The sequence below is a fragment of the Pseudophryne corroboree genome, chromosome 8, assembly GCF_028390025.1.
Source record: "Pseudophryne corroboree isolate aPseCor3 chromosome 8, aPseCor3.hap2, whole genome shotgun sequence".
Taxonomy (NCBI): Eukaryota; Metazoa; Chordata; class Amphibia; order Anura; family Myobatrachidae; genus Pseudophryne; species Pseudophryne corroboree.
In genome coordinates, this window is record NC_086451.1 from 456654289 (window position 1) to 456680149 (window position 25861).

The following is a 25861-nucleotide window of genomic DNA, read 5'->3' on the forward strand; positions in this document are numbered from 1 at the left end:
ATCTAGCTCCTCAAAATCATCTTTTTTTGGTGCCAGTACTATACATCAAGGAGGCAAAACTGCTGTGTGGTAAACTTGAAAATTGCTATACATGACCAATCTTCCTCTCCTTTCTTGTAAAACTGATTCCTAGTAGCCCTTTTCCTCATATTCCATTGCACTTCATTCAGAGAACTTCCTTTTCTATCATGGAGTGTTCACCTACTTCATCGCTCCCTGGTGGTCTAGTGGTTAGGATTCGGCGCTCTCACCGCCGCGGCCCGGGTTCGATTCCCGGTCAGTTAAAGGGAGGTCTTCTGACTGTTTTTGACGAAAACACAGATTCTTACACTTCAGAGCATCATTTCTCATATGAAATCGTCTTTAAGTAGACTTGAGAAGCTGTGAGTGGTCAAAACAGATCATGGAAATTGATAACAAAGGGTGAGATGTCTTTCTAAATGAATTTTTGCTACTAAAAGACTTGTGCTCTTGTAGAAAAGAGAATTTTGTCAGAACTATTCAGGCTATGTTTGATATCTGAATCATCAATGTCTTCTTTCGCACCAGTACAATTTATAATGGAGCCAGGAACTCTCAACATCTAGCTCCTCAAAATCATCTTTTTTTGGTGCCAGTACTATACATCAAGGAGGCAAAACTGCTGTGTGGTAAACTTGAAAATTGCTATACATGACCAATCTTCCTCTCCTTTCTTGTAAAACTGATTCCTAGTAGCCCTTTTCCTCATATTCCATTGCACTTCATTCAGAGAACTTCCTTTTCTATCATGGAGTGTTCACCTACTTCATCACTCCCTGGTGGTCTAGTGGTTAGGATTCGGCGCTCTCACCGCCGCGGCCCGGGTTCGATTCCCGGTCAGGGAAAGGGAGGTCTTCTGACTGTTTTTGACGAAAACACAGATTCTTACACTTCAGAGCCTCATTTCTCATATGAAATCGTCTTTAAGTAGACTTGAGAAGCTGTGAGTGGTCAAAACAGATCATGGAAATTGATAACAAAGGGTGAGATGTCTTTCTAAATGAATTTTTGCTACTAAAAGACTTGTGCTCTTGTAGAAAAGAGAATTTTGTCAGAACTATTCAGGCCATGTTTGATATCTGAATCATCAATGTCTTCTTTCGCACCAGTACAATTTATAATGGAGCCAGGAACTCTCAACATCTAGCTCCTCAAAATCATCTTTTTTTGGTGCCAGTACTATACATCAAGGAGGCAAAACTGCTGTGTGGTAAACTTGAAAATTGCTATACATGACCAATCTTCCTCTCCTTTCTTGTAAAACTGATTCCTAGTAGCCCTTTTCCTCATATTCCATTGCACTTCATTCAGAGAACTTCCTTTTCTATCATGGAGTGTTCACCTACTTCATCGCTCCCTGGTGGTCTAGTGGTTAGGATTCGGCGCTCTCACCGCCGCGGCCCGGGTTCGATTCCCGGTCAGTTAAAGGGAGGTCTTCTGACTGTTTTTGACGAAAACACAGATTCTTACACTTCAGAGCATCATTTCTCATATGAAATCGTCTTTAAGTAGACTTGAGAAGCTGTGAGTGGTCAAAACAGATCATGGAAATTGATAACAAAGGGTGAGATGTCTTTCTAAATGAATTTTTGCTACTAAAAGACTTGTGCTCTTGTAGAAAAGAGAATTTTGTCAGAACTATTCAGGCTATGTTTGATATCTGAATCATCAATGTCTTCTTTCGCACCAGTACAATTTATAATGGAGCCAGGAACTCTCAACATCTAGCTCCTCAAAATCATCTTTTTTTGGTGCCAGTACTATACATCAAGGAGGCAAAACTGCTGTGTGGTAAACTTGAAAATTGCTATACATGACCAATCTTCCTCTCCTTTCTTGTAAAACTGATTCCTAGTAGCCCTTTTCTTCATATTCCATTGCACTTCATTCAGAGAACTTCCTTTTCTATCATGGAGTGTTCACCTACTTCATCACTCCCTGGTGGTCTAGTGGTTAGGATTCGGCGCTCTCACCGCCGCGGCCCGGGTTCGATTCCTGGTCAGGGAAAGGGAGGTCTTCTGACTGTTTTTGACGAAAACACAGATTCTTACACTTCAGAGCATCATTTCTCATATGAAATCGTCTTTAAGTAGACTTGAGAAGCTGTGAGTGGTCAAAACAGATCATGGAAATTGATAACAAAGGGTGAGATGTCTTTCTAAATGAATTTTTGCTACTAAAAGACTTGTGCTCTTGTAGAAAAGAGAATTTTGTCAGAACTATTCAGGCTATGTTTGATATCTGAATCATCAATGTCTTCTTTCGCACCAGTACAATTTATAATGGAGCCAGGAACTCTCAACATCTAGCTCCTCAAAATCATCTTTTTTTGGTGCCAGTACTATACATCAAGGAGGCAAAACTGCTGTGTGGTAAACTTGAAAATTGCTATACATGACCAATCTTCCTCTCCTTTCTTGTAAAACTGATTCCTAGTAGCCCTTTTCCTCATATTCCATTGCACTTCATTCAGAGAACTTCCTTTTCTATCATGGAGTGTTCACCTACTTCATCACTCCCTGGTGGTCTAGTGGTTAGGATTCGGCGCTCTCACCGCCGCGGCCAGGGTTCGATTCCCGGTCAGGGAAAGGGAGGTCTTCTGACTGTTTTTGACGAAAACACAGATTCTTACACTTCAGAGCATCATTTCTCATATGAAATCGTCTTTAAGTAGACTTGAGAAGCTGTGAGTGGTCAAAACAGATCATGGAAATTGATAACAAAGGGTGAGATGTCTTTCTAAATGAATTTTTGCTACTAAAAGACTTGTGCTCTTGTAGAAAAGAGAATTTTGTCAGAACTATTCAGGCCATGTTCGATATCTGAATCATCAATTTCTTCTTTCGCACCAGTACAATTTATAATGGAGCCAGGAACTCTCAACATCTAGCTCCTCAAAATCATCTTTTTTTGGTGCCAGTACTATACATCAAGGAGGCAAAACTGCTGTGTGGTAAACTTGAAAATTGCTATACATGACCAATCTTCCTCTCCTTTCTTGTAAAACTGATTCCTAGTAGCCCTTTTCCTCATATTCCATTGCACTTCATTCAGAGAACTTCCTTTTCTATCATGGAGTGTTCACCTACTTCATCACTCCCTGGTGGTCTAGTGGTTAGGATTCGGCGCTCTCACCGCTGCGGCCCGGGTTCGATTCCCGGTCAGGGAAAGGGAGGTTTTCTGACTGTTTTTGACAAAAACACAGATTTATCAAACGTAAAAAAATCTTACACTTCAGAGCATCATTTCTCATATGAAATCGTCTTTAAGTAGACTTGAGAAGCTGTGAGTGGTCAAAACAGATCATGGAAATTGATAACAAAGGGTGAGATGTCTTTCTAAATGAATTTTTGCTACTAAAAGACTTGTGCTCTTGTAGAAAAGAGAATTTTGTCAGAACTATTCAGGCTATGTTTGATATCTGAATCATCAATGTCTTCTTTCGCACCAGTACAATTTATAATGGAGCCAGGAACTCTCAACATCTAGCTCCTCAAAATCATCTTTTTTTGGTGCCAGTACTATACATCAAGGAGGCAAAACTGCTGTGTGGTAAACTTGAAAATTGCTATACATGACCAATCTTCCTCTCCTTTCTTGTAAAACTGATTCCTAGTAGCCCTTTTCCTCATATTCCATTGCACTTCATTCAGAGAACTTCCTTTTCTATCATGGAGTGTTCACCTACTTCATCACTCCCTGGTGGTCTAGTGGTTAGGATTCGGCGCTCTCACCGCCGCGGCCCGGGTTTGATTCCCGGTCAGGGAAAGGGAGGTCTTCTGACTGTTTTTGACGAAAACACAGATTCTTACACTTCAGAGCATCATTTCTCATATGAAATCGTCTTTAAGTAGACTTGAGAAGCTGTGAGTGGTCAAAACAGATCATGGAAATTGATAACAAAGGGTGAGATGTCTTTCTAAATGAATTTTTGCTACTAAAAGACTTGTGCTCTTGTAGAAAAGAGAATTTTGTCAGAACTATTCAGGCTATGTTTGATATCTGAATCATCAATGTCTTCTTTCGCACCAGTACAATTTATAATGGAGCCAGGAACTCTCAACATCTAGCTCCTCAAAATCATCTTTTTTTGGTGCCAGTACTATACATCAAGGAGGCAAAACTGCTGTGTGGTAAACTTGAAAATTGCTATACATGACCAATCTTCCTCTCCTTTCTTGTAAAACTGATTCCTAGTAGCCCTTTTCTTCATATTCCATTGCACTTCATTCAGAGAACTTCCTTTTCTATCATGGAGTGTTCACCTACTTCATCACTCCCTGGTGGTCTAGTGGTTAGGATTCGGCGCTCTCACCGCCGCGGCCCGGGTTCGATTCCCGGTCAGGGAAAGGGAGGTCTTCTGACTGTTTTTGACGAAAACACAGATTCTTACACTTCAGAGCATCATTTCTCATATGAAATCGTCTTTAAGTAGACTTGAGAAGCTGTGAGTGGTCAAAACAGATCATGGAAATTGATAACAAAGGGTGAGATGTCTTTCTAAATGAATTTTTGCTACTAAAAGACTTGTGCTCTTGTAGAAAAGAGAATTTTGTCAGAACTATTCAGGCTATGTTTGATATCTGAATCATCAATGTCTTCTTTCGCACCAGTACAATTTATAATGGAGCCAGGAACTCTCAACATCTAGCTCCTCAAAATCATCTTTTTTTGGTGCCAGTACTATACATCAAGGAGGCAAAACTGCTGTGTGGTAAACTTGAAAATTGCTATACATGACCAATCTTCCTCTCCTTTCTTGTAAAACTGATTCCTAGTAGCCCTTTTCCTCATATTCCATTGCACTTCATTCAGAGAACTTCCTTTTCTATCATGGAGTGTTCACCTACTTCATCACTCCCTGGTGGTCTAGTGGTTAGGATTCGGCGCTCTCACCGCCGCGGCCCGGGTTCGATTCCCGGTCAGGGAAAGGGAGGTCTTCTGACTGTTTTTGACGAAAACACAGATTCTTACACTTCAGAGCATCATTTCTCATATGAAATCGTCTTTAAGTAGACTTGAGAAGCTGTGAGTGGTCAAAACAGATCATGGAAATTGATAACAAAGGGTGAGATGTCTTTCTAAATGAATTTTTGCTACTAAAAGACTTGTGCTCTTGTAGAAAAGAGAATTTTGTCAGAACTATTCAGGCCATGTTCGATATCTGAATCATCAATTTCTTCTTTCGCACCAGTACAATTTATAATGGAGCCAGGAACTCTCAACATCTAGCTCCTCAAAATCATCTTTTTTTGGTGCCAGTACTATACATCAAGGAGGCAAAACTGCTGTGTGGTAAACTTGAAAATTGCTATACATGACCAATCTTCCTCTCCTTTCTTGTAAAACTGATTCCTAGTAGCCCTTTTCCTCATATTCATTGCACTTCATTCAGAGAACTTCCTTTTCTATCATGGAGTGTTCACCTACTTCATCACTCCCTGGTGGTCTAGTGGTTAGGATTCGGCGCTCTCACCGCTGCGGCCCGGGTTCGATTCCCGGTCAGGGAAAGGGAGGTCTTCTGACTGTTTCTGACAAAAACACAGATTTATCAAACGTAAAAAAATCTTACACTTCAGAGCATCATTTCTCATATGAAATCGTCTTTAAGTAGACTTGAGAAGCTGTGAGTGGTCAAAACAGATCATGGAAATTGATAACAAAGGGTGAGATGTCTTTCTAAATGAATTTTTGCTACTAAAAGACTTGTGCTCTTGTAGAAAAGAGAATTTTGTCAGAACTATTCAGGCTATGTTTGATATCTGAATCATCAATGTCTTCTTTCGCACCAGTACAATTTATAATGGAGCCAGGAACTCTCAACATCTAGCTCCTCAAAATCATCTTTTTTTGGTGCCAGTACTATACATCAAGGAGGCAAAACTGCTGTGTGGTAAACTTGAAAATTGCTATACATGACCAATCTTCCTCTCCTTTCTTGTAAAACTGATTCCTAGTAGCCCTTTTCCTCATATTCCATTGCACTTCATTCAGAGAACTTCCTTTTCTATCATGGAGTGTTCACCTACTTCATCACTCCCTGGTGGTCTAGTGGTTAGGATTCGGCGCTCTCACCGCCGCGGCCCGGGTTTGATTCCCGGTCAGGGAAAGGGAGGTCTTCTGACTGTTTTTGACGAAAACACAGATTCTTACACTTCAGAGCATCATTTCTCATATGAAATCGTCTTTAAGTAGACTTGAGAAGCTGTGAGTGGTCAAAACAGATCATGGAAATTGATAACAAAGGGTGAGATGTCTTTCTAAATGAATTTTTGCTACTAAAAGACTTGTGCTCTTGTAGAAAAGAGAATTTTGTCAGAACTATTCAGGCTATGTTTGATATCTGAATCATCAATGTCTTCTTTCGCACCAGTACAATTTATAATGGAGCCAGGAACTCTCAACATCTAGCTCCTCAAAATCATCTTTTTTTGGTGCCAGTACTATACATCAAGGAGGCAAAACTGCTGTGTGGTAAACTTGAAAATTGCTATACATGACCAATCTTCCTCTCCTTTCTTGTAAAACTGATTCCTAGTAGCCCTTTTCTTCATATTCCATTGCACTTCATTCAGAGAACTTCCTTTTCTATCATGGAGTGTTCACCTACTTCATCACTCCCTGGTGGTCTAGTGGTTAGGATTCGGCGCTCTCACCGCCGCGGCCAGGGTTCGATTCCCGGTCAGGGAAAGGGAGGTCTTCTGACTGTTTTTGACGAAAACACAGATTTTTACACTTCAGAGCATCATTTCTCATATGAAATCGTCTTTAAGTAGACTTGAGAAGCTGTGAGTGGTCAAAACAGATCATGGAAATTGATAACAAAGGGTGAGATGTCTTTCTAAATGAATTTTTGCTACTAAAAGACTTGTGCTCTTGTAGAAAAGAGAATTTTGTCAGAACTATTCAGGCTATGTTTGATATCTGAATCATCAATGTCTTCTTTCGCACCAGTACAATTTATAATGGAGCCAGGAACTCTCAACATCTAGCTCCTCAAAATCATCTTTTTTTGGTGCCAGTACTATACATCAAGGAGGCAAAACTGCTGTGTGGTAAACTTGAAAATTGCTATACATGACCAATCTTCCTCTCCTTTCTTGTAAAACTGATTCCTAGTAGCCCTTTTCCTCATATTCCATTGCACTTCATTCAGAGAACTTCCTTTTCTATCATGGAGTGTTCACCTACTTCATCACTCCCTGGTGGTCTAGTGGTTAGGATTCGGCGCTCTCACCGCCGCGGCCCGGGTTCGATTCCCGGTCAGGGAAAGGGAGGTCTTCTGACTGTTTTTGACGAAAACACAGATTCTTACACTTCAGAGCATCATTTCTCATATGAAATCGTCTTTAAGTAGACTTGAGAAGCTGTGAGTGGTCAAAACAGATCATGGAAATTGATAACAAAGGGTGAGATGTCTTTCTAAATGAATTTTTGCTACTAAAAGACTTGTGCTCTTGTAGAAAAGAGAATTTTGTCAGAACTATTCAGGCCATGTTCGATATCTGAATCATCAATTTCTTCTTTCGCACCAGTACAATTTATAATGGAGCCAGGAACTCTCAACATCTAGCTCCTCAAAATCATCTTTTTTTGGTGCCAGTACTATACATCAAGGAGGCAAAACTGCTGTGTGGTAAACTTGAAAATTGCTATACATGACCAATCTTCCTCTCCTTTCTTGTAAAACTGATTCCTAGTAGCCCTTTTCCTCATATTCATTGCACTTCATTCAGAGAACTTCCTTTTCTATCATGGAGTGTTCACCTACTTCATCACTCCCTGGTGGTCTAGTGGTTAGGATTCGGCGCTCTCACCGCTGCGGCCCGGGTTCGATTCCCGGTCAGGGAAAGGGAGGTCTTCTGACTGTTTTTGACAAAAACACAGATTTATCAAACGTAAAAAAATCTTACACTTCAGAGCATCATTTCTCATATGAAATCGTCTTTAAGTAGACTTGAGAAGCTGTGAGTGGTCAAAACAGATCATGGAAATTGATAACAAAGGGTGAGATGTCTTTCTAAATGAATTTTTGCTACTAAAAGACTTGTGCTCTTGTAGAAAAGAGAATTTTGTCAGAACTATTCAGGCTATGTTTGATATCTGAATCATCAATGTCTTCTTTCGCACCAGTACAATTTATAATGGAGCCAGGAACTCTCAACATCTAGCTCCTCAAAATCATCTTTTTTTGGTGCCAGTACTATACATCAAGGAGGCAAAACTGCTGTGTGGTAAACTTGAAAATTGCTATACATGACCAATCTTCCTCTCCTTTCTTGTAAAACTGATTCCTAGTAGCCCTTTTCCTCATATTCCATTGCACTTCATTCAGAGAACTTCCTTTTCTATCATGGAGTGTTCACCTACTTCATAACTCCCTGGTGGTCTAGTGGTTAGGATTCGGCGCTCTCACCGCCGCGGCCCGGGTTTGATTCCCGGTCAGGGAAAGGGAGGTCTTCTGACTGTTTTTGACGAAAACACAGATTCTTACACTTCAGAGCATCATTTCTCATATGAAATCGTCTTTAAGTAGACTTGAGAAGCTGTGAGTGGTCAAAACAGATCATGGAAATTGATAACAAAGGGTGAGATGTCTTTCTAAATGAATTTTTGCTACTAAAAGACTTGTGCTCTTGTAGAAAAGAGAATTTTGTCAGAACTATACAGGCCATGTTTGATATCTGAATCATCAATGTCTTCTTTCGCACCAGTACAATTTATAATGGAGCCAGGAACTCTCAACATCTAGCTCCTCAAAATCATCTTTTTTTGGTGCCAGTACTATACATCAAGGAGGCAAAACTGCTGTGTGGTAAACTTGAAAATTGCTATACATGACCAATCTTCCTCTCCTTTCTTGTAAAACTGATTCCTAGTAGCCCTTTTCCTCATATTCCATTGCACTTCATTCAGAGAACTTCCTTTTCTATCATGGAGTGTTCACCTACTTCATCACTCCCTGGTGGTCTAGTGGTTAGGATTCGGCGCTCTCACCGCTGCGGCCCGGGTTCGATTCCCGGTCAGGGAAAGGGAGGTCTTCTGACTGTTTTTGACAAAAACACAGATTTATCAAACGTAAAAAAATCTTACACTTCAGAGCATCATTTCTCATATGAAATCGTCTTTAAGTAGACTTGAGAAGCTGTGAGTGGTCAAAACAGATCATGGAAATTGATAACAAAGGGTGAGATGTCTTTCTAAATGAATTTTTGCTACTAAAAGACTTGTGCTCTTGTAGAAAAGAGAATTTTGTCAGAACTATTCAGGCCATGTTTGATATCTGAATCATCAATGTCTTCTTTCGCACCAGTACAATTTATAATAGAGCCAGGAACTCTCAACATCTAGCTCCTCAAAATCATCTTTTTTTGGTGCCAGTACTATACATCAAGGAGGCAAAACTGCTGTGTGGTAAACTTGAAAATTGCTATACATGACCAATCTTCCTCTCCTTTCTTGTAAAACTGATTCCTAGTAGCCCTTTTCCTCATATTCCATTGCACTTCATTCAGAGAACTTCATTTTCTATCATGGAGTGTTCACCTACTTCATCACTCCCTGGTGGTCTAGTGGTTAGGATTCGGCGCTCTCACCGCCGTGGCCCGGGTTCGATTCCCGGTCAGGGAAAGGGAGGTCTTCTGACTGTTTTTGACGAAAGCACAGATTTATCAAACATAAAAAAATCTTACACTTCAGAGCATCATTTCTCATATGAAATCGTCTTTAAGTAGACTTGAGAAGCTGTGAGTGGTCAAAACAGATCATGGAAATTGATAACAAAGGGTGAGATGTCTTTCTAAATGAATTTTTGCTACTAAAAGACTTGTGCTCTTGTAGAAAAGAGAATTTTGTCAGAACTATTCAGGCCATGTTTGATATCTGAATCATCAATGTCTTCTTTCGCACCAGTACAATTTATAATGGAGCCAGGAACTCTCAACATCTAGCTCCTCAAAATCATCTTTTTTTGGTGCCAGTACTATACATCAAGGAGGCAAAACTGCTGTGTGGTAAACTTGAAAATTGCTATACATGACCAATCTTCCTCTCCTTTCTTGTAAAACTGATTCCTAGTAGCCCTTTTCCTCATATTCCATTGCACTTCATTCAGAGAACTTCCTTTTCTATCATGGAGTGTTCACCTACTTCATCACTCCCTGGTGGTCTAGTGGTTAGGATTCGGCGCTCTCACCGCCGCGGCCCGGGTTTGATTCCCAGTCAGGGAAAGGGAGGTCTTCTGACTGTTTTTGACGAAAACACAGATTCTTACACTTCAGAGCATCATTTCTCATATGAAATCGTCTTTAAGTAGACTTGAGAAGCTGTGAGTGGTCAAAACAGATCATGGAAATTGATAACAAAGGGTGAGATGTCTTTCTAAATTAATTTTTGCTACTAAAAGACTTGTGCTCTTGTAGAAAAGAGAATTTTGTCAGAACTATACAGGCCATGTTTGATATCTGAATCATCAATGTCTTCTTTCGCACCAGTACAATTTATAATGGAGCCAGGAACTCTCAACATCTAGCTCCTCAAAATCATCTTTTTTTGGTGCCAGTACTATACATCAAGGAGGCAAAACTGCTGTGTGGTAAACTTGAAAATTGCTATACATGACCAATCTTCCTCTCCTTTCTTGTAAAACTGATTCCTAGTAGCCCTTTTCCTCATATTCCATTGCACTTCATTCAGAGAACTTCCTTTTCTATCATGGAGTGTTCACCTACTTCATCACTCCCTGGTGGTCTAGTGGTTAGGATTCGGCGCTCTCACCGCTGCGGCCCGGGTTCGATTCCCGGTCAGGGAAAGGGAGGTCTTCTGACTGTTTTTGACGAAAACACAGATTCTTACACTTCAGAGCATCATTTCTCATATGAAATCGTCTTTAAGTAGACTTGAGAAGCTGTGAGTGGTCAAAACAGATCATGGAAATTGATAACAAAGGGTGAGATGTCTTTCTAAATGAATTTTTGCTACTAAAAGACTTGTGCTCTTGTAGAAAAGAGAATTTTGTCAGAACTATTCAGGCCATGTTTGATATCTGAATCATCAATGTCTTCTTTCGCACCAGTACAATTTATAATGGAGCCAGGAACTCTCAACATCTAGCTCCTCAAAATCATCTTTTTTTGGTGCCAGTACTATACATCAAGGAGGCAAAACTGCTGTGTGGTAAACTTGAAAATTGCTATACATGACCAATCTTCCTCTCCTTTCTTGTAAAACTGATTCCTAGTAGCCCTTTTCCTCATATTCCATTGCACTTCATTCAGAGAACTTCCTTTTCTATCATGGAGTGTTCACCTACTTCATCACTCCCTGGTGGTCTAGTGGTTAGGATTCGGCGCGCTCACCGCCGCGCCCCGGGTTCGATTCCCGGTCAGGGAAAAGGAGGTCTTCTGACTGTTTTTGACGAAAACACAGATTTATCAAACGTAAAAAAATCTTACACTTCAGAGCATCATTTCTCATATGAAATCGTCTTTAAGTAGACTTGAGAAGCTGTGAGTGGTCAAAACAGATCATGGAAATTGATAACAAAGGGTGAGATGTCTTTCTAAATGAATTTTTGCTACTAAAAGACTTGTGCTCTTGTAGAAAAGAGAATTTTGTCAGAACTATTCAGGCCATGTTTGATATCTGAATCATCAATGTCTTCTTTCGCACCAGTACAATTTATAATGGAGCCAGGAACTCTCAACATCTAGCTCCTCAAAATCATCTTTTTTTGGTGCCAGTACTATACATCAAGGAGGCAAAACTGCTGTGTGGTAAACTTGAAAATTGCTATACATGACCAATCTTCCTCTCCTTTCTTGTAAAACTGATTCCTAGTAGCCCTTTTCCTCATATTCCATTGCACTTCATTCAGAGAACTTCCTTTTCTATCATGGAGTGTTCACCTACTTCATCACTCCCTGGTGGTCTAGTGGTTAGGATTCGGCGCTCTCACCGCTGCGGCCCGGGTTCGATTCTCGGTCAGGGAAAGGGAGGTCTTCTGACTGTTTTTGACAAAAACACAGATTTATCAAACGTAAAAAAATCTTACACTTCAGAGCATCATTTCTCATATGAAATCGTCTTTAAGTAGACTTGAGAAGCTGTGAGTGGTCAAAACAGATCATGGAAATTGATAACAAAGGGTGAGATGTCTTTCTAAATGAATTTTTGCTACTAAAAGACTTGTGCTCTTGTAGAAAAGAGAATTTTGTCAGAACTATTCAGGCTATGTTTGATATCTGAATCATCAATGTCTTCTTTCGCACCAGTACAATTTATAATGGAGCCAGGAACTCTCAACATCTAGCTCCTCAAAATCATCTTTTTTTGGTGCCAGTACTATACATCAAGGAGGCAAAACTGCTGTGTGGTAAACTTGAAAATTGCTATACATGACCAATCTTCCTCTCCTTTCTTGTAAAACTGATTCCTAGTAGCCCTTTTCCTCATATTCCATTGCACTTCATTCAGAGAACTTCCTTTTCTATCATGGAGTGTTCACCTACTTCATCACTCCCTGGTGGTCTAGTGGTTAGGATTCGGCGCTCTCACCGCCGCGGCCCGGGTTCGATTCCCGGTCAGGGAAAGGGAGGTCTTCTGACTGTTTTTGACGAAAACACAGATTCTTACACTTCAGAGCATCATTTCTCATATGAAATCGTCTTTAAGTAGACTTGAGAAGCTGTGAGTGGTCAAAACAGATCATGGAAATTGATAACAAAGGGTGAGATGTCTTTCTAAATGAATTTTTGCTACTAAAAGACTTGTGCTCTTGTAGAAAAGAGAATTTTGTCAGAACTATTCAGGCCATGTTTGATATCTGAATCATCAATGTCTTCTTTCGCACCAGTACAATTTATAATGGAGCCAGGAACTCTCAACATCTAGCTCCTCAAAATCATCTTTTTTTGGTGCCAGTACTATACATCAAGGAGGCAAAACTGCTGTGTGGTAAACTTGAAAATTGCTATACATGACCAATCTTCCTCTCCTTTCTTGTAAAACTGATTCCTAGTAGCCCTTTTCCTCATATTCCATTGCACTTCATTCAGAGAACTTCCTTTTCTATCATGGAGTGTTCACCTACTTCATCGCTCCCTGGTGGTCTAGTGGTTAGGATTCGGCGCTCTCACCGCCGCGGCCCGGGTTCGATTCCCGGTCAGTTAAAGGGAGGTCTTCTGACTGTTTTTGACGAAAACACAGATTCTTACACTTCAGAGCATCATTTCTCATATGAAATCGTCTTTAAGTAGACTTGAGAAGCTGTGAGTGGTCAAAACAGATCATGGAAATTGATAACAAAGGGTGAGATGTCTTTCTAAATGAATTTTTGCTACTAAAAGACTTGTGCTCTTGTAGAAAAGAGAATTTTGTCAGAACTATACAGGCCATGTTTGATATCTGAATCATCAATGTCTTCTTTCGCACCAGTACAATTTATAATGGAGCCAGGAACTCTCAACATCTAGCTCCTCAAAATCATCTTTTTTTGGTGCCAGTACTATACATCAAGGAGGCAAAACTGCTGTGTGGTAAACTTGAAAATTGCTATACATGACCAATCTTCCTCTCCTTTCTTGTAAAACTGATTCCTAGTAGCCCTTTTCCTCATATTCCATTGCACTTCATTCAGAGAACTTCCTTTTCTATCATGGAGTGTTCACCTACTTCATCACTCCCTGGTGGTCTAGTGGTTAGGATTCGGCGCTCTCACCGCTGCGGCCCGGGTTCGATTCCCGGTCAGGGAAAGGGAGGTCTTCTGACTGTTTTTGACAAAAACACAGATTTATCAAACGTAAAAAAATCTTACACTTCAGAGCATCATTTCTCATATGAAATCGTCTTTAAGTAGACTTGAGAAGCTGTGAGTGGTCAAAACAGATCATGGAAATTGATAACAAAGGGTGAGATGTCTTTCTAAATGAATTTTTGCTACTAAAAGACTTGTGCTCTTGTAGAAAAGAGAATTTTGTCAGAACTATTCAGGCCATGTTTGATATCTGAATCATCAATGTCTTCTTTCGCACCAGTACAATTTATAATAGAGCCAGGAACTCTCAACATCTAGCTCCTCAAAATCATCTTTTTTTGGTGCCAGTACTATACATCAAGGAGGCAAAACTGCTGTGTGGTAAACTTGAAAATTGCTATACATGACCAATCTTCCTCTCCTTTCTTGTAAAACTGATTCCTAGTAGCCCTTTTCCTCATATTCCATTGCACTTCATTCAGAGAACTTCATTTTCTATCATGGAGTGTTCACCTACTTCATCACTCCCTGGTGGTCTAGTGGTTAGGATTCGGCGCTCTCACCGCCGTGGCCCGGGTTCGATTCCCGGTCAGGGAAAGGGAGGTCTTCTGACTGTTTTTGACGAAAGCACAGATTTATCAAACATAAAAAAATCTTACACTTCAGAGCATCATTTCTCATATGAAATCGTCTTTAAGTAGACTTGAGAAGCTGTGAGTGGTCAAAACAGATCATGGAAATTGATAACAAAGGGTGAGATGTCTTTCTAAATGAATTTTTGCTACTAAAAGACTTGTGCTCTTGTAGAAAAGAGAATTTTGTCAGAACTATTCAGGCCATGTTTGATATCTGAATCATCAATGTCTTCTTTCGCACCAGTACAATTTATAATGGAGCCAGGAACTCTCAACATCTAGCTCCTCAAAATCATCTTTTTTTGGTGCCAGTACTATACATCAAGGAGGCAAAACTGCTGTGTGGTAAACTTGAAAATTGCTATACATGACCAATCTTCCTCTCCTTTCTTGTAAAACTGATTCCTAGTAGCCCTTTTCCTCATATTCCATTGCACTTCATTCAGAGAACTTCCTTTTCTATCATGGAGTGTTCACCTACTTCATCACTCCCTGGTGGTCTAGTGGTTAGGATTCGGCGCTCTCACCGCCGCGGCCCGGGTTCGATTCCCGGTCAGGGAAAGGGAGGTCTTCTGACTGTTTTTGACGAAAACACAGATTCTTACACTTCAGAGCATCATTTCTCATATGAAATCGTCTTTAAGTAGACTTGAGAAGCTGTGAGTGGTCAAAACAGATCATGGAAATTGATAACAAAGGGTGAGATGTCTTTCTAAATGAATTTTTGCTACTAAAAGACTTGTGCTCTTGTAGAAAAGAGAATTTTGTCAGAACTATTCAGGCCATGTTTGATATCTGAATCATCAATGTCTTCTTTCGCACCAGTACAATTTATAATGGAGCCCGGGTTCGATTCCCGGTCAGGGAAAGGGAGGTCTTCTGACTGTTTTTGATGAAAACACAGATTCTTACACTTCAGATCATCATTTCTCATATGAAATCGTCTTTAAGTAGACTTGAGAAGCTGTGAGTGGTCAAAACAGATCATGGAAATTGATAACAAAGGGTGAGATGTCTTTCTAAATGAATTTTTGCTACTAAAAGACTTGTGCTCTTGTAGAAAAGAGAATTTTGTCAGAACTATTCAGGCCATGTTTGATATCTGAATCATCAATGTCTTCTTTCGCACCAGTACAATTTATAATGGAGCCAGGAACTCTCAACATCTAGCTCCTCAAAATCATCTTTTTTTGGTGCCAGTACTATACATCAAGGAGGCAAAACTGCTGTGTGGTAAACTTGAAAATTGCTATACATGACCAATCTTCCTCTCCTTTCTTGTAAAACTGATTCCTAGTAGCCCTTTTCCTCATATTCCATTGCACTTCATTCAGAGAACTTCCTTTTCTATCATGGAGTGTTCACCTACTTCATCGCTCCCTGGTGGTCTAGTGGTTAGGATTCGGCGCTCTCACCGCCGCGGCCCGGGTTCGATTCCCGGTCAGTTAAAGGGAGGTCTTCTGACTGTTTTTGACGAAAACACAGATTCTTACACTTCAGAGCATCATTTCTCATATGAAATCGTCTTTAAGTAGACTTGAGAAGCTGTGAGTGGTCAAAACAGATCATGGAAATTGATAACAAAGGGTGAGATGTCTTTCTAAATGAATTTTTGCTACTAAAAGACTTGTGCTCTTGTAGAAAAGAGAATTTTGTCAGAACTATTCAGGCCATGTTTGATATCTGAATCATCAATGTCTTCTTTCGCACCAGTACAATTTATAATGGAGCCAGGAACTCTCAACATCTAGCTCCTCAAAATCATCTTTTTTTGGTGCCAGTACTATACATCAAGGAGGCAAAACTGCTGTGTGGTAAACTTGAAAATTGCTATACATGACCAATCTTCCTCTCCTTTCTTGTAAAACTGATTCCTAGTAGCCCTTTTCCTCATATTCCATTGCACTTCATTCAGAGAACTTCCTTTTCTATCATGGCGTGTTCACCTACTTCATCACTCCCTGGTGGTCTAGTGGTTAGGATTCGGCGCTCTCACCGCTGCGGCCCGGGTTCGATTCCCGGTCAGGGAAAGGGAGGTCTTCTGACTGTTTTTGACAAAAACACAGATTTATCAAACGTAAAAAAATCTTACACTTCAGAGCATCATTTCTCATATGAAATCGTCTTTAAGTAGACTTGAGAAGCTGTGAGTGGTCAAAACAGATCATGGAAATTGATAACAAAGGGTGAGATGTCTTTCTAAATGAATTTTTGCTACTAAAAGACTTGTGCTCTTGTAGAAAAGAGAATTTTGTCAGAACTATTCAGGCTATGTTTGATATCTGAATCATCAATGTCTTCTTTCGCACCAGTACAATTTATAATGGAGCCAGGAACTCTCAACATCTAGCTCCTCAAAATCATCTTTTTTTGGTGCCAGTACTATACATCAAGGAGGCAAAACTGCTGTGTGGTAAACTTGAAAATTGCTATACATGACCAATCTTCCTCTCCTTTCTTGTAAAACTGATTCCTAGTAGCCCTTTTCCTCATATTCCATTGCACTTCATTCAGAGAACTTCCTTTTCTATCATGGAGTGTTCACCTACTTCATCACTCCCTGGTGGTCTAGTGGTTAGGATTCGGCGCTCTCACCGCCGCGGCCCGGGTTCGATTCCCGGTCAGGGAAAGGGAGGTCTTCTGACTGTTTTTGACGAAAACACAGATTCTTACACTTCAGAGCATCATTTCTCATATGAAATCGTCTTTAAGTAGACTTGAGAAGCTGTGAGTGGTCAAAACAGATCATGGAAATTGATAACAAAGGGTGAGATGTCTTTCTAAATGAATTTTTGCTACTAAAAGACTTGTGCTCTTGTAGAAAAGAGAATTTTGTCAGAACTATTCAGGCCATGTTTGATATCTGAATCATCAATGTCTTCTTTCGCACCAGTACAATTTATAATGGAGCCAGGAACTCTCAACATCTAGCTCCTCAAAATCATCTTTTTTTGGTGCCAGTACTATACATCAAGGAGGCAAAACTGCTGTGTGGTAAACTTGAAAATTGCTATACATGACCAATCTTCCTCTCCTTTCTTGTAAAACTGATTCCTAGTAGCCCTTTTCCTCATATTCCATTGCACTTCATTCAGAGAACTTCCTTTTCTATCATGGAGTGTTCACCTACTTCATCGCTCCCTGGTGGTCTAGTGGTTAGGATTCGGCGCTCTCACCGCCGCGGCCCGGGTTCGATTCCCGGTCAGTTAAAGGGAGGTCTTCTGACTGTTTTTGACGAAAACACAGATTCTTACACTTCAGAGCATCATTTCTCATATGAAATCGTCTTTAAGTAGACTTGAGAAGCTGTGAGTGGTCAAAACAGATCATGGAAATTGATAACAAAGGGTGAGATGTCTTTCTAAATGAATTTTTGCTACTAAAAGACTTGTGCTCTTGTAGAAAAGAGAATTTTGTCAGAACTATTCAGGCCATGTTTGATATCTGAATCATCAATGTCTTCTTTCGCACCAGTACAATTTATAATGGAGCCCGGGTTCGATTCCCGGTCAGGGAAAGGGAGGTCTTCTGACTGTTTTTGACGAAAACACAGATTCTTACACTTCAGAGCATCATTTCTCATATGAAATCGTCTTTAAGTAGACTTGAGAAGCTGTGAGTGGTCAAAACAGATCATGGAAATTGATAACAAAGGGTGAGATGTCTTTCTAAATGAATTTTTGCTACTAAAAGACTTGTGCTCTTGTAGAAAAGAGAATTTTGTCAGAACTATTCAGGCCATGTTTGATATCTGAATCATCAATGTCTTCTTTCGCACCAGTACAATTTATAATGGAGCCAGGAACTCTCAACATCTAGCTCCTCAAAATCATCTTTTTTTGGTGCCAGTACTATACATCAAGGAGGCAAAACTGCTGTGTGGTAAACTTGAAAATTGCTATACATGACCAATCTTCCTCTCCTTTCTTGTAAAACTGATTCCTAGTAGCCCTTTTCCTCATATTCCATTGCACTTCATTCAGAGAACTTCCTTTTCTATCATGGAGTGTTCACCTACTTCATCACTCCCTGGTGGTCTAGTGGTTAGGATTCGGCGCTCTCACCGCTGCGGCCCGGGTTCGATTCCCGGTCAGGGAAAGGGAGGTCTTCTGACTGTTTTTGACAAAAACACAGATTTATCAAACGTAAAAAAATCTTACACTTCAGAGCATCATTTCTCATATGAAATCGTCTTTAAGTAGACTTGAGAAGCTGTGAGTGGTCAAAACAGATCATGGAAATTGATAACAAAGGGTGAGATGTCTTTCTAAATGAATTTTTGCTACTAAAAGACTTGTGCTCTTGTAGAAAAGAGAATTTTGTCAGAACTATTCAGGCTATGTTTGATATCTGAATCATCAATGTCTTCTTTCGCACCAGTACAATTTATAATGGAGCCAGGAACTCTCAACATCTAGCTCCTCAAAATCATCTTTTTTTGGTGCCAGTACTATACATCAAGGAGGCAAAACTGCTGTGTGGTAAACTTGAAAATTGCTATACATGACCAATCTTCCTCTCCTTTCTTGTAAAACTGATTCCTAGTAGCCCTTTTCCTCATATTCCATTGCACTTCATTCAGAGAACTTCCTTTTCTATCATGGAGTGTTCACCTACTTCATCACTCCCTGGTGGTCTAGTGGTTAGGATTCGGCGCTCTCACCGCCGCGGCCCGGGTTCGATTCCCGGTCAGGGAAAGGGAGGTCTTCTGACTGTTTTTGACGAAAACACAGATTTATCAAACGTAAAAAAATCTTACACTTCAGAGCATCATTTCTCATATGAAATCGTCTTTAAGTAGACTTGAGAAGCTGTGAGTGGTCAAAACAGATCATGGAAATTGATAACAAAGGGTGAGATGTCTTTCTAAATGAATTTTTGCTACTAAAAGACTTGTGCTCTTGTAGAAAAGAGAATTTTGTCAGAACTATTCAGGCCATGTTTGATATCTGAATCATCAATGTCTTCTTTCGCACCAGTACAATTTATAATGGAGCCAGGAACTCTCAACATCTAGCTCCTCAAAATCATCTTTTTTTGGTGCCAGTACTATACATCAAGGAGGCAAAACTGCTGTGTGGTAAACTTGAAAATTGCTATACATGACCAATCTTCCTCTCCTTTCTTGTAAAACTGATTCCTAGTAGCCCTTTTCCTCATATTCCATTGCACTTCATTCAGAGAACTTCCTTTTCTATCATGGAGTGTTCACCTACTTCATCACTCCCTGGTGGTCTAGTGGTTAGGATTCGGCGCTCTCACCGCTGCGGCCCGGGTTCGATTCCCGGTCAGGGAAAGGGAGGTCTTCTGACTGTTTTTGACAAAAACACAGATTTATCAAACGTAAAAAAATCTTACACTTCAGAGCATCATTTCTCATATGAAATCGTCTTTAAGTAGACTTGAGAAGCTGTGAGTGGTCAAAACAGATCATGGAAATTGATAACAAAGGGTGAGATGTCTTTCTAAATGAATTTTTGCTACTAAAAGACTTGTGCTCTTGTAGAAAAGAGAATTTTGTCAGAACTATTCAGGCTATGTTTGATATCTGAATCATCAATGTCTTCTTTCGCACCAGTACAATTTATAATGGAGCCAGGAACTCTCAACATCTAGCTCCTCAAAATCATCTTTTTTTGGTGCCAGTACTATACATCAAGGAGGCAAAACTGCTGTGTGGTAAACTTGAAAATTGCTATACATGACCAATCTTCCTCTCCTTTCTTGTAAAACTGATTCCTAGTAGCCCTTTTCCTCATATTCCATTGCACTTCATTCAGAGAACTTCCTTTTCTATCATGGAGTGTTCACCTACTTCATCACTCCCTGGTGGTCTAGTGGTTAGGATTCGGCGCTCTCACCGCCGCGGCCCGGGTTCGATTCCCGGTCAGGGAAAAGGAGGTCTTCTGACTGTTTTTGACGAAAACACAGATTCTTACACTTCAGAGCATCATTTCTCATATGAAATCGTCTTTAAGTAGACTTGAGAAGCTGTGAGTGGTCAAAACAGATCATGGAAATTGATAACAAAGGGTGAGATGTCTTTCTAAATGAATTTTTGCTACTAAAAGACTTGTGCTCTTGTAGAAAAGAGAATTTTGTCAGAACTATCAGGCCATGTTTGATATCTGAATCATCAATGTCTTCTTTCGCACCAGTACAATTTATAATGGAGCCAGGAACTCTCAACATCTAGCTCCTCAAAATCATCTTTTTTTGGTGCCAGTACTATACATCAAGGAGGCAAAACTGCTGTGTGGTAAACTTGAAAATTGCTATACATGACCAATCTTCCTCTCCTTTCTTGTAAAACTGATTCCTAGTAGCCCTTTTCCTCATATTCCATTGCACTTCATTCAGAGAACTTCCTTTTCTATCATGGAGTGTTCACCTACTTCATCACTCCCTGGTGGTCTAGTGGTTAGGATTTGGCGCTCTCACCGCTGCGGCCCGGGTTCGATTCCCGGACAGGGAAAGGGAGGTCTTCTGACTGTTTTTGACAAAAACACAGATTTATCAAACGTAAAAAAATCTTACACTTCAGAGCATCATTTCTCATATGAAATCGTCTTTAAGTAGACTTGAGAAGCTGTGAGTGGTCAAAACAGATCATGGAAATTGATAACAAAGGGTGAGATGTCTTTCTAAATGAATTTTTGCTACTAAAAGACTTGTGCTCTTGTAGAAAAGAGAATTTTGTCAGAACTATTCAGGCTATGTTTGATATCTGAATCATCAATGTCTTCTTTCGCACCAGTACAATTTATAATGGAGCCAGGAACTCTCAACATCTAGCTCCTCAAAATCATCTTTTTTTGGTGCCAGTACTATACATCAAGGAGGCAAAACTGCTGTGTGGTAAACTTGAAAATTGCTATACATGACCAATCTTCCTCTCCTTTCTTGTAAAACTGATTCCTAGTAGCCCTTTTCCTCATATTCCATTGCACTTCATTCAGAGAACTTCCTTTTCTATCATGGAGTGTTCACCTACTTCATCACTCCCTGGTGGTCTAGTGGTTAGGATTCGGCGCTCTCACCGCCGCGGCCCGGGTTCGATTCCCGGTCAGGGAAAGGGAGGTCTTCTGACTGTTTTTGACGAAAACACAGATTTATCAAACGTAAAAAAATCTTACACTTCAGAGCATCATTTCTCATATGAAATCGTCTTTAAGTAGACTTGAGAAGCTGTGAGTGGTCAAAACAGATCATGGAAATTGATAACAAAGGGTGAGATGTCTTTCTAAATGAATTTTTGCTACTAAAAGACTTGTGCTCTTGTAGAAAAGAGAATTTTGTCAGAACTATTCAGGCCATGTTTGATATCTGAATCATCAATGTCTTCTTTCGCACCAGTACAATTTATAATGGAGCCAGGAACTCTCAACATCTAGCTCCTCAAAATCATCTTTTTTTGGTGCCAGTACTATACATCAAGGAGGCAAAACTGCTGTGTGGTAAACTTGAAAATTGCTATACATGACCAATCTTCCTCTCCTTTCTTGTAAAACTGATTCCTAGTAGCCCTTTTCCTCATATTCCATTGCACTTCATTCAGAGAACTTCCTTTTCTATCATGGAGTGTTCACCTACTTCATCACTCCCTGGTGGTCTAGTGGTTAGGATTCGGCGCTCGGGTTTGGGTTCGATTCCCGGTCAGGGAAAGGGAGGTCTTCTGACTGTTTTTGACGAAAACACAGACTTATCAAACGTAAAAAAAAATCTTACACTTCAGAGCATCATTTCTCATATGAAATCGTCTTTAAGTAGACTTGAGAAGCTGTGAGTGGTCAAAACAGATCATGGAAATTGATAACAAATGGTGAGATGTCTTTCTAAATGAATTTTTGCTACTAAAAGTCTTGTGCTCTTGTAGAAAAGAGAATTTTGTCAGAACTATTCAGGCCATGTTTGATATCTGAATCATCAATGTCTTCTTCAGCACCAGTACAATTTATAATGGAGCCAGGAACTCTCAACATCTAGCTCCTCAAAATCATGTTTTTTTGTTGCCAGTACTATACATCAAGGAGGCAAAACTGCTGTGTGGTAAATTTGAAAATTGCTATACATGACCAATCTTCCTCTCCTTTCTTGTAAAACTGATTCCTAGTAGCCCTTTTCCTCATATTCCATTGCACTTCATTCAGAGAACTTCATTTTCTATCATGGAGTGTTCACCTACTTCATCACTCCCTGGTGGTCTAGTGGTTAGGATTCGGCGCTCGGGTTTGGGTTCGATTCCCGGTCAGGGAAAGGGAGGTCTTCTGACTGTTTTTGACGAAAACACAGACTTATCAAACGTAAAAAAAAATCTTACACTTCAGAGCATCATTTCTCATATGAAATCGTCTTTAAGTAGACTTGAGAAGCTGTGAGTGGTCAAAACAGATCATGGAAATTGATAACAAAGGGTGAGATGTCTTTCTAAATGAATTTTTGCTACTAAAAGACTTGTGCTCTTGTAGAAAAGAGAATTTTGTCAGAACTATTCAGGCCATGTTTGATATCTGAATCATCAATGTCTTCTTTAGCACCAGTACAATTTATAATGGAGCCAGGAACTCTCAACATCTAGCTCCTCAAAATCATCTTTTTTTGTTGCCAGTACTATACATCAAGGAGGCAAAACTGCAGTGTGGTAAATTTGAAAATTGCTATACATGACCAATCTTCCTCTCCTTTCTTGTAAAACTGATTCCTAGTAGCTCTTTTTCTCATATTCCATTGCACTTCATTCAGAGAACTTCCTTTTCTATCATGGAGTGGGCACCTACTCCGTCACTCCCTGGTGGTCTAGTGGTTAGGATTCGGCGCTCTCACCGCCGCGGCCCGGGTTCGATTCCCGGTCAGGGAAAAGGAGGTCTTCTGACTGTTTTTGACGAAAACACAGATTCTTACACTTCAGAGCATCATTTCTCATATGAAATCGTCTTTAAGTAGACTTGAGAAGCTGTGAGTGGTCAAAACAGATCATGGAAATTGATAACAAAGGGTGAGATGTCTTTCTAAATGAATTTTTGCTACTAAAAGACTTGTGCTCTTGTAGAAAAGAGAATTTTGTCAGAACTATTCAGGCCATGTTTGATATCTGAATCATCAATGTCTTCTTTCGCACCAGTACAATTTATAATGGAGCCAGGAACTCTCAACATCTAGCTCCTCAAAATCATCTTTTTTTGGTGCCAGTACTATACATCAAGGAGGCAAAACTGCTGTGTGGTAAACTTGAAAATTGCTATACATGACCAATCTTCCTCTCCTTTCTTGTAAAACTGATTCCTAGTAGCCCTTTTCCTCATATTCCATTGCACTTCATTCAGAGAACTTCCTTTTCTATCATGGAGTGTTCACCTACTTCATCACTCCCTGGTGGTCTAGTGGTTAGGATTTGGCGCTCTCACCGCTGCGGCCCGGGTTCGATTCCCGGACAGGGAAAGGGAGGTCTTCTGACTGTTTTTGACAAAAACACAGATTTATCAAACGTAAAAAAATCTTACACTTCAGAGCATCATTTCTCATATGAAATCGTCTTTAAGTAGACTTGAGAAGCTGTGAGTGGTCAAAACAGATCATGGAAATTGATAACAAAGGGTGAGATGTCTTTCTAAATGAATTTTTGCTACTAAAAGACTTGTGCTCTTGTAGAAAAGAGAATTTTGTCAGAACTATTCAGGCTATGTTTGATATCTGAATCATCAATGTCTTCTTTCGCACCAGTACAATTTATAATGGAGCCAGGAACTCTCAACATCTAGCTCCTCAAAATCATCTTTTTTTGGTGCCAGTACTATACATCAAGGAGGCAAAACTGCTGTGTGGTAAACTTGAAAATTGCTATACATGACCAATCTTCCTCTCCTTTCTTGTAAAACTGATTCCTAGTAGCCCTTTTCCTCATATTCCATTGCACTTCATTCAGAGAACTTCCTTTTCTATCATGGAGTGTTCACCTACTTCATCACTCCCTGGTGGTCTAGTGGTTAGGATTCGGCGCTCTCACCGCCGCGGCCCGGGTTCGATTCCCGGTCAGGGAAAGGGAGGTCTTCTGACTGTTTTTGACGAAAACACAGATTTATCAAACGTAAAAAAATCTTACACTTCAGAGCATCATTTCTCATATGAAATCGTCTTTAAGTAGACTTGAGAAGCTGTGAGTGGTCAAAACAGATCATGGAAATTGATAACAAAGGGTGAGATGTCTTTCTAAATGAATTTTTGCTACTAAAAGACTTGTGCTCTTGTAGAAAAGAGAATTTTGTCAGAACTATTCAGGCCATGTTTGATATCTGAATCATCAATGTCTTCTTTCGCACCAGTACAATTTATAATGGAGCCAGGAACTCTCAACATCTAGCTCCTCAAAATCATCTTTTTTTGGTGCCAGTACTATACATCAAGGAGGCAAAACTGCTGTGTGGTAAACTTGAAAATTGCTATACATGACCAATCTTCCTCTCCTTTCTTGTAAAACTGATTCCTAGTAGCCCTTTTCCTCATATTCCATTGCACTTCATTCAGAGAACTTCCTTTTCTATCATGGAGTGTTCACCTACTTCATCACTCCCTGGTGGTCTAGTGGTTAGGATTCGGCGCTCGGGTTTGGGTTCGATTCCCGGTCAGGGAAAGGGAGGTCTTCTGACTGTTTTTGACGAAAACACAGACTTATCAAACGTAAAAAAAAATCTTACACTTCAGAGCATCATTTCTCATATGAAATCGTCTTTAAGTAGACTTGAGAAGCTGTGAGTGGTCAAAACAGATCATGGAAATTGATAACAAATGGTGAGATGTCTTTCTAAATGAATTTTTGCTACTAAAAGTCTTGTGCTCTTGTAGAAAAGAGAATTTTGTCAGAACTATTCAGGCCATGTTTGATATCTGAATCATCAATGTCTTCTTCAGCACCAGTACAATTTATAATGGAGCCAGGAACTCTCAACATCTAGCTCCTCAAAATCATGTTTTTTTGTTGCCAGTACTATACATCAAGGAGGCAAAACTGCTGTGTGGTAAATTTGAAAATTGCTATACATGACCAATCTTCCTCTCCTTTCTTGTAAAACTGATTCCTAGTAGCCCTTTTCCTCATATTCCATTGCACTTCATTCAGAGAACTTCATTTTCTATCATGGAGTGTTCACCTACTTCATCACTCCCTGGTGGTCTAGTGGTTAGGATTCGGCGCTCGGGTTTGGGTTCGATTCCCGGTCAGGGAAAGGGAGGTCTTCTGACTGTTTTTGACGAAAACACAGACTTATCAAACGTAAAAAAAAATCTTACACTTCAGAGCATCATTTCTCATATGAAATCGTCTTTAAGTAGACTTGAGAAGCTGTGAGTGGTCAAAACAGATCATGGAAATTGATAACAAAGGGTGAGATGTCTTTCTAAATGAATTTTTGCTACTAAAAGACTTGTGCTCTTGTAGAAAAGAGAATTTTGTCAGAAC

At 40.0% G+C, this 25861-nt stretch overlaps 34 non-coding genes across 34 annotated transcripts; all 34 read left to right on the forward strand.

The window, feature by feature from the left end:
• The first annotated feature begins 794 nt into the window (after positions 1-794).
• TRNAE-CUC (transfer RNA glutamic acid (anticodon CUC)) lies at positions 795-866 on the forward strand. The gene has a single exon. It is a non-coding gene; the product is annotated as a tRNA-Glu (tRNA).
• A 1090-nt stretch (positions 867-1956) lies between these two features.
• On the forward strand, positions 1957-2028 carry TRNAE-CUC (transfer RNA glutamic acid (anticodon CUC)). The gene has a single exon. It is a non-coding gene; the product is annotated as a tRNA-Glu (tRNA).
• A 509-nt stretch (positions 2029-2537) lies between these two features.
• TRNAE-CUC (transfer RNA glutamic acid (anticodon CUC)) lies at positions 2538-2609 on the forward strand. Its single transcript has one exon. It is a non-coding gene; the product is annotated as a tRNA-Glu (tRNA).
• A 509-nt stretch (positions 2610-3118) lies between these two features.
• Positions 3119-3190, forward strand: TRNAE-CUC (transfer RNA glutamic acid (anticodon CUC)). Its single transcript has one exon. It is a non-coding gene; the product is annotated as a tRNA-Glu (tRNA).
• Positions 3191-3717: 527 nt separating this feature from the next.
• TRNAE-CUC (transfer RNA glutamic acid (anticodon CUC)) lies at positions 3718-3789 on the forward strand. Its single transcript has one exon. It is a non-coding gene; the product is annotated as a tRNA-Glu (tRNA).
• Positions 3790-4298: 509 nt separating this feature from the next.
• TRNAE-CUC (transfer RNA glutamic acid (anticodon CUC)) lies at positions 4299-4370 on the forward strand. Its single transcript has one exon. It is a non-coding gene; the product is annotated as a tRNA-Glu (tRNA).
• A 509-nt stretch (positions 4371-4879) lies between these two features.
• TRNAE-CUC (transfer RNA glutamic acid (anticodon CUC)) lies at positions 4880-4951 on the forward strand. Its single transcript has one exon. It is a non-coding gene; the product is annotated as a tRNA-Glu (tRNA).
• A 508-nt stretch (positions 4952-5459) lies between these two features.
• Positions 5460-5531, forward strand: TRNAE-CUC (transfer RNA glutamic acid (anticodon CUC)). Its single transcript has one exon. It is a non-coding gene; the product is annotated as a tRNA-Glu (tRNA).
• A 527-nt stretch (positions 5532-6058) lies between these two features.
• TRNAE-CUC (transfer RNA glutamic acid (anticodon CUC)) lies at positions 6059-6130 on the forward strand. Its single transcript has one exon. It is a non-coding gene; the product is annotated as a tRNA-Glu (tRNA).
• Positions 6131-6639: 509 nt separating this feature from the next.
• On the forward strand, positions 6640-6711 carry TRNAE-CUC (transfer RNA glutamic acid (anticodon CUC)). Its single transcript has one exon. It is a non-coding gene; the product is annotated as a tRNA-Glu (tRNA).
• Positions 6712-7220: 509 nt separating this feature from the next.
• Positions 7221-7292, forward strand: TRNAE-CUC (transfer RNA glutamic acid (anticodon CUC)). The gene has a single exon. It is a non-coding gene; the product is annotated as a tRNA-Glu (tRNA).
• Positions 7293-7800: 508 nt separating this feature from the next.
• Positions 7801-7872, forward strand: TRNAE-CUC (transfer RNA glutamic acid (anticodon CUC)). The gene has a single exon. It is a non-coding gene; the product is annotated as a tRNA-Glu (tRNA).
• A 527-nt stretch (positions 7873-8399) lies between these two features.
• On the forward strand, positions 8400-8471 carry TRNAE-CUC (transfer RNA glutamic acid (anticodon CUC)). Its single transcript has one exon. It is a non-coding gene; the product is annotated as a tRNA-Glu (tRNA).
• A 509-nt stretch (positions 8472-8980) lies between these two features.
• TRNAE-CUC (transfer RNA glutamic acid (anticodon CUC)) lies at positions 8981-9052 on the forward strand. The gene has a single exon. It is a non-coding gene; the product is annotated as a tRNA-Glu (tRNA).
• Positions 9053-9579: 527 nt separating this feature from the next.
• On the forward strand, positions 9580-9651 carry TRNAE-CUC (transfer RNA glutamic acid (anticodon CUC)). The gene has a single exon. It is a non-coding gene; the product is annotated as a tRNA-Glu (tRNA).
• A 527-nt stretch (positions 9652-10178) lies between these two features.
• Positions 10179-10250, forward strand: TRNAE-CUC (transfer RNA glutamic acid (anticodon CUC)). The gene has a single exon. It is a non-coding gene; the product is annotated as a tRNA-Glu (tRNA).
• A 509-nt stretch (positions 10251-10759) lies between these two features.
• On the forward strand, positions 10760-10831 carry TRNAE-CUC (transfer RNA glutamic acid (anticodon CUC)). The gene has a single exon. It is a non-coding gene; the product is annotated as a tRNA-Glu (tRNA).
• A 509-nt stretch (positions 10832-11340) lies between these two features.
• On the forward strand, positions 11341-11412 carry TRNAE-CUC (transfer RNA glutamic acid (anticodon CUC)). The gene has a single exon. It is a non-coding gene; the product is annotated as a tRNA-Glu (tRNA).
• A 527-nt stretch (positions 11413-11939) lies between these two features.
• On the forward strand, positions 11940-12011 carry TRNAE-CUC (transfer RNA glutamic acid (anticodon CUC)). The gene has a single exon. It is a non-coding gene; the product is annotated as a tRNA-Glu (tRNA).
• A 527-nt stretch (positions 12012-12538) lies between these two features.
• On the forward strand, positions 12539-12610 carry TRNAE-CUC (transfer RNA glutamic acid (anticodon CUC)). The gene has a single exon. It is a non-coding gene; the product is annotated as a tRNA-Glu (tRNA).
• Positions 12611-13700: 1090 nt separating this feature from the next.
• Positions 13701-13772, forward strand: TRNAE-CUC (transfer RNA glutamic acid (anticodon CUC)). Its single transcript has one exon. It is a non-coding gene; the product is annotated as a tRNA-Glu (tRNA).
• Positions 13773-14299: 527 nt separating this feature from the next.
• Positions 14300-14371, forward strand: TRNAE-CUC (transfer RNA glutamic acid (anticodon CUC)). Its single transcript has one exon. It is a non-coding gene; the product is annotated as a tRNA-Glu (tRNA).
• Positions 14372-14898: 527 nt separating this feature from the next.
• On the forward strand, positions 14899-14970 carry TRNAE-CUC (transfer RNA glutamic acid (anticodon CUC)). The gene has a single exon. It is a non-coding gene; the product is annotated as a tRNA-Glu (tRNA).
• Positions 14971-16367: 1397 nt separating this feature from the next.
• Positions 16368-16439, forward strand: TRNAE-CUC (transfer RNA glutamic acid (anticodon CUC)). The gene has a single exon. It is a non-coding gene; the product is annotated as a tRNA-Glu (tRNA).
• A 527-nt stretch (positions 16440-16966) lies between these two features.
• Positions 16967-17038, forward strand: TRNAE-CUC (transfer RNA glutamic acid (anticodon CUC)). The gene has a single exon. It is a non-coding gene; the product is annotated as a tRNA-Glu (tRNA).
• A 1397-nt stretch (positions 17039-18435) lies between these two features.
• TRNAE-CUC (transfer RNA glutamic acid (anticodon CUC)) lies at positions 18436-18507 on the forward strand. Its single transcript has one exon. It is a non-coding gene; the product is annotated as a tRNA-Glu (tRNA).
• A 527-nt stretch (positions 18508-19034) lies between these two features.
• TRNAE-CUC (transfer RNA glutamic acid (anticodon CUC)) lies at positions 19035-19106 on the forward strand. The gene has a single exon. It is a non-coding gene; the product is annotated as a tRNA-Glu (tRNA).
• Positions 19107-19633: 527 nt separating this feature from the next.
• On the forward strand, positions 19634-19705 carry TRNAE-CUC (transfer RNA glutamic acid (anticodon CUC)). Its single transcript has one exon. It is a non-coding gene; the product is annotated as a tRNA-Glu (tRNA).
• Positions 19706-20232: 527 nt separating this feature from the next.
• Positions 20233-20304, forward strand: TRNAE-CUC (transfer RNA glutamic acid (anticodon CUC)). Its single transcript has one exon. It is a non-coding gene; the product is annotated as a tRNA-Glu (tRNA).
• Positions 20305-20812: 508 nt separating this feature from the next.
• Positions 20813-20884, forward strand: TRNAE-CUC (transfer RNA glutamic acid (anticodon CUC)). Its single transcript has one exon. It is a non-coding gene; the product is annotated as a tRNA-Glu (tRNA).
• Positions 20885-21411: 527 nt separating this feature from the next.
• TRNAE-CUC (transfer RNA glutamic acid (anticodon CUC)) lies at positions 21412-21483 on the forward strand. Its single transcript has one exon. It is a non-coding gene; the product is annotated as a tRNA-Glu (tRNA).
• A 1711-nt stretch (positions 21484-23194) lies between these two features.
• TRNAE-CUC (transfer RNA glutamic acid (anticodon CUC)) lies at positions 23195-23266 on the forward strand. The gene has a single exon. It is a non-coding gene; the product is annotated as a tRNA-Glu (tRNA).
• A 509-nt stretch (positions 23267-23775) lies between these two features.
• On the forward strand, positions 23776-23847 carry TRNAE-CUC (transfer RNA glutamic acid (anticodon CUC)). The gene has a single exon. It is a non-coding gene; the product is annotated as a tRNA-Glu (tRNA).
• Positions 23848-24374: 527 nt separating this feature from the next.
• On the forward strand, positions 24375-24446 carry TRNAE-CUC (transfer RNA glutamic acid (anticodon CUC)). Its single transcript has one exon. It is a non-coding gene; the product is annotated as a tRNA-Glu (tRNA).
• The last annotated feature ends 1415 nt before the right edge of the window (positions 24447-25861 follow it).